General features: G+C 39.9%; 1 long non-coding RNA gene across 2 annotated transcripts; it reads left to right on the top strand.

The window, feature by feature from the left end:
* The first annotated feature begins 1,162 nt into the window (after positions 1-1,162).
* On the top strand, positions 1,163-5,218 carry LOC115274335. 2 transcript variants are annotated; one of them, XR_003901186.1, is made up of 3 exons: positions 1,163-1,390; positions 3,505-3,633; positions 5,155-5,218. It is a non-coding gene; the product is annotated as an uncharacterized LOC115274335 (long non-coding RNA). The 2 variants fall into 2 exon arrangements; XR_003901185.1 differs by lacking the exon at positions 5,155-5,218 and adding an exon at positions 4,302-4,743.
* Positions 5,219-5,492: the final 274 nt, after the last annotated feature.

Here is a 5,492-nt window from a genome sequence, read left to right as displayed (position 1 = left end):
ATGTTTCCTACATTGTGATTCCTATCATTTAATTATATGGTATCTTGTGCCTTAGAGAAATTTTAAATTTGATACAATCAAACTTATCAACCTTACTTTTGTGCCTTTTTTTACAGTCTTATTTAAGAACACCTTGCGATATCAAGGTCATAAGCATTTCCTGTATTTTCTTCTCTAAAATTTATTATATGTGTGTGTGTGTGTGTGTGTGTGTGTGTGCCTTTAAACTACATACAAGAAATAAATTCCATATGCATGAATCTTAGGATCTGACTTTAAACTCCCCATCTCCAAATAGATAGGTAATTGTCCCAACACCATTTATGTAATAATATATCATTTCTCCACTGATTAAATATTGCTACTTTCAACTGCGCTAAATTGCAGTGCAGGTCTCTGTCAGAGCTCTTTCTGGTCCATTGATCTATTTGTCTGCTCCCGAGCTTGATAATATGCTTTGCTAACTGGCGGGACAAATCCCACCCTTTTCGTTGTTTTTGCAAAATTGCCTTGGTCATCCTTGCATATTTGTCCCACCACATGGATTTTGAAATCAGCCTGCCAAGTTTCAGGAAAAATCTAATTGAGACTACCTTGAGTTTATGGATAAACGTGAAGAAAATGGGCATCTCTATCGTACTGACTCTTCCCACCAGTGCCCAGTGCTATATCTGCCTCTCTCAGGTTGGGTCAGCTTCTGTGTCTTGCTGGGGAGTTTTACATTTTCCTCTGGTCAAAGTCTTGCATATTTCTTGGTAAATTTTTACCTGGGCTCATTTGTTTGGCCCCTGTTTTCCTTATTTCATTTCAACCTGTTCACTAATCACTGTGCTTGGTTTGCAGACACACACAAAGTAAACGTTCTTCCTCCCTGAGCACAAACATCCGAGCGCAGCCAAACACACAGTGCCAGCATTGTTGGCTGAAAACAAATTAGAATCTTTTTAAATTATACTTTAATTAAACATGTTAGCATGAATATATTCTCCTTTATCAAAGTAGAACAATATGAATATAGCTCAAATTTCCTTTGGGCACCCGAGATCCTTACCCCTCCACAGAGGTGGCCACTGTTTACAGTTTTACATTTTGCCTTCCATAGTAGATATATGGTACTAATGAAGGCATTTAAAGTTAATTATATACCACATCAGAGGGATGATACTGTATTCTGCCTTTTTCACTCAATGTTGCTTTTTTGAGATCTACCCATGTTGTTGACATTCCAGCCTTTGTTCCTCCTTGTAACAGCCATGGGGTACTCCTTCCCATGAGTGTACCCTGTTTCCCTTATTCCAGCACCCAAGACCTGGACGGGGTTTCCCCCTATTATGAAGAATGCTGCCAGGAACATCTTGGTACCTGCCTCATCCTGATGTGTTTCTATAGGGTAGGTACTGAGAATGGAACTCTGGCCTCCATGGTGTCTACTATTTTCGTTTTAATAAACATGGCCCAGGTTTGCTTCTGGAGTTGGCAATGACAATGGAAGCTCCCTCCATGAGTAAATGTAAATCTTTATCTTTCCAGACCATCGCCAGCTTTTAAAATTTCCAGATCTAATGGGTGAAAAAAAATGGTTTCTTCTTGGTTCAATTTGTGTTTTCCTGAGTGGCTGGTCCTGCCGGAGTCTCCTCATGGGTTTCCCGGCCATTTATATTGCCTCCTATGGGGAGTATCTGTCTGTCCCCTTTGCCATTTCTTCTGGGTGTCTTTTTTGTGTTGATTTATGGGAATTCTTTATGTATTCTTGATATTAATTCCCTGTCTGCTGTATGCATTACACATAATTCTCTACCATTATGACCTTTGTCTTTTAATTGTAGTGTATCTCTTATGACAGAACTTTTTATTTTTATGTCAGATTTATATCTCGCCTTAAGAAGCCCTCCTTATTAAGATCACAACCATTTTCCCTCTTTTTTTCTAAAGCTTTTATAGTTTTCTTTCCCACATGTATAATTTACATTATTTTGCAATTTGCACATTTAAGTCTTTGCTGCATGTGAAGCTTATTTTTAGTGTGATATTGGTGTTTAACTGTAACCATTTTTTTTCTTTTTCTTTTCCTTTTTATTTATTTTTGAGAGAGACAGAGAGAGACAGCGTGCTCAGGGAATGGTCAGAGAGAGAGAGGGAGACACAGAATCTGAAGACAGGCTCCAGCCAGCATCGTTGGCTGAAAACAAATTCGAATCTTTTCAAATTATACTTTAATTAAACATGTTAGCATGAATATGTTCTCCTTTTTCAAAGTAGAACAATATGAATATAGCTCAAGTTTCCTTTGGTCGCCCCCTGAAATCCTAGTTTTCAACCCCCTCCACAACTTTATGTGTCTCCTTTCATAGAAATCTATGGTATCAATGTGGATATTTTGAATGAATCATCCCACTTTATAAGGATCTTACTATGAGTTGTATTTTTTTCACTCAATCATATATTTTTCGGATATACTCATATTGATGTAAATGGCTCTACTCTTTTCCTTTTAATAGCTGTATTGTATTCACTCCTGCCACATCTTTCTCTTCTCTGAGCTCCGTGGACATTCAGTTGCTTCCATTTCTTTCCTCCGTTGTAAGCAGTGCTGCACAAAACAGCCTTGCACATGCCTCCTCTGTAATTTTTCTCTAGGACTGAGAATGGGATTTTGGATCTCAGGGTTTCCACGTTTTTAGTTTTAACATATACGACCCAGGTGTCCTCTATAAGTTCTGTACCATTTATACTTCTAGCAAGAGGATACGAGAGGCCTCAAAGCCCCATGTCATAAGCAGCTGTTTTAAATATTTGCCAATCTGATGGGTGAAACAATTGAATCACTTTTTAAATTTATATATACTTGTTTGCTAGTGAGATTTTCATGTGCATTGCCATTTGTATTTTCCCTTTTCTGATTTATCTGTTTATTTTTGCTCATCAAAAAAATTTCAAGTGTTTGTCTTTATCTTATTGATTTGTAGAATTTCCTAATATAATCCAGACATTAATCTCTTGTATATACATGGCAAATATTTTCTTCCAGCCTGTCGCCTTTAACTCTTTGTAGGCTCTTTTAGACAGAAGTTATCAATTTTGACCTAATCAGATTTATCAGTCTTTTCTTTATTCCTTTCATTTATATCTCACATTTATGCCTTTCTTACTCCTAAGGTTTAAATATGTTCTGTGTTCTCTTCTAATAAATTTACCTTTATTGGGGTCTTTAATGCACCTGGAATACATTTTTATGGTTGGAATGAGGTGTGAGCTAATCTCTCCCCAAACACACAACTGGTTATTGTAACACAATAAATTGACCAGTTCATCCTTTCTCCACTGATCTGAGTGACGCTCCCTCACGCACTGAATCACGGTGTGTAGGTTTGCGTGAGACCCCTGTTTGGTGTCACCAGTCTATATATTCCTGTCTGTACCAGACTATTTTATCTGCTATAGCTTCATGCCATCTTTTGATATCTCTTAAGTAAAGTACCCCATTTCATTGTGCTTTCTTTTCAGTTATCTAAGCTAACTATCACTGCACATTAACTCCTTTGCATGAATTTTTAAACCTGCTTGTCAAGTTCTGTGAATTTCAAGATTCATTTGGGGGAAATGGACATCCATACAATACTGAGCCTTTGATCTGTGAGTACAATAGAGCCCTACATTTATTCTGATCCTCTCTTCAGTTACATGGTTTTCTCCATAAAATACCTTCCCATTTTGGGATGGCTTAGTTGGTTAAGCATCCAACTCTTGATTTTGGCTGAGATCATGACCTCATGGTGGTGGGACTGAGCCTCACATCAGGCTCCACACTGAGCATGGAGCCTGCTGGGGCTTCTCTTTCCCCCTCCCCCTCTGTCCCTCCCCAACTCACTCTCTCCTCTCCCCTCAAAATAAACAAACATTAAAAAAAAAAAACAAACCAGGGGCGCCTGGGTGGCTCAGTCGGTTAAGCCTCCGACTTTGGCTCAGGTCAGATCTCACATTCGGGGGTTCGAGCCCCACATCAGACTCTGTGCTGATAGCTAGCTCAGTGCCTGGAGCCTGCTTCTGGTTCTGTGTCTCCCTCTCTCTCTGACCCTCCCCCTCTCATGCTCTGTCTCTCTCTGTATCAAAAATAAAAATAAAACATTATAAATAAATAAATAAATAAATAAAAACCCTACCCATTCCCTAATGAGTCTATCCCTGGATTTTTATTGTTGTGAACAAGTTCTAGAGAGAACTTGTTCCTCCCTCTTTTGTTTTGCTTTTGCTTGCTACATTTTTTAAAAATCTACTTACTAATCACTGTACTTCATTCACAGACACACACAAAGTAAACGTTCTTCCTCCCTGGACACAAACATGTGAATGCTGCCAAACACACAGAGCCGGCATAATTGGCTGAAAATGAATGGGAATTTTTTCAAATTAAAGTTTAATGACACAAGCGAAACATGAATACATTCTCCTTTTTAAAAAATAGAACACTGCAGATGATGCTAACGTCCCTTTTGGCCACCCACTGCCATCCCATTTCCTTCCTCCTCCCCAGAGGTTACCACTATAATAGGCTCAATGTGCACTTTTCTAGACTTTCCAAAAACTTATAAATTCACAGATAGATACCCACAGGAAATATATGTAATAGTTGTGTCAAATAATGAGAATTTTGTCTTTTCCTTTCCAATTTTCATTGATATTGACCTGGGTTTTATTATGGTTGTGGAATAGAATGTCAGTATTAACATCCATCACAAGTGAAAGGAAAGACGTAGAAGTCTGGATGCAGCAGTGGGGGGAAGAGGGGCACTGACGGAGTGATGGGGGGCAAGGGCGTCTGTGGACATGCAGTGGAACAAGGTATGAAGGGGCAAGTAGCTTTCTTGAAATTGGGAAGATACCCAGTAGAGGTACTTTAGAACTGTGTCAGGGGTAGCAGGAATGGAAGGAAGTACTTTCCAAGTGTCCTAAAGCCTAATCCCCCACATGGGACATCCCTGGATCTCATGAACTAGAAATAGGGGTTAGCAGATGCTGTTCAGGAAACCCCCCTGATCTAGTTTTGACCAGGATCTCATAAGGAAGCATCTTCAGGCATCTTCAAGGAGCTCTTTCTCTGATTAAGGCAATGCACCTGGGGAGCTTTCTTGCCCCCCACCCTTCTTTTCTGCCTAGGTGCTGTTGAAGATGTTGATGGAGGCATGGAGCTCTGACAGCCACCTTGTGACCAGGAGGGGAGGCCAGGAGATGCAGCTCTCTCTTTGACTCAGAGCCTAGTCACCTGGAACTTTTGACTTCTGGGCTTTTCATTCTCTGAAACCAATAAATGGTCTTACTCTTTAAGCCACCCTTGGGAATCTGTTAGTGCTGGTGAAAGTGTTCTTCCTGTTACAAGAGACCTAAGAGCTTTTCAGAGTTGGGGAGGTGACGTCCAGCAGCAGATCGCATACTCTGGGGTGAGAGTTTAAGAGTGGGGAGAAGGTGGAAAAGGTTGCTCTTCGTCAAAGCCCTGC

This window comes from Suricata suricatta, chromosome 12 (genome assembly GCF_006229205.1).
Source record: "Suricata suricatta isolate VVHF042 chromosome 12, meerkat_22Aug2017_6uvM2_HiC, whole genome shotgun sequence".
Lineage (NCBI taxonomy): Eukaryota > Metazoa > Chordata > Mammalia > Carnivora > Herpestidae > Suricata > Suricata suricatta.
The sequence above is the reverse complement of the archived record's forward strand: the minus strand, read 5'-3'. Positions and strand labels throughout refer to the sequence as shown.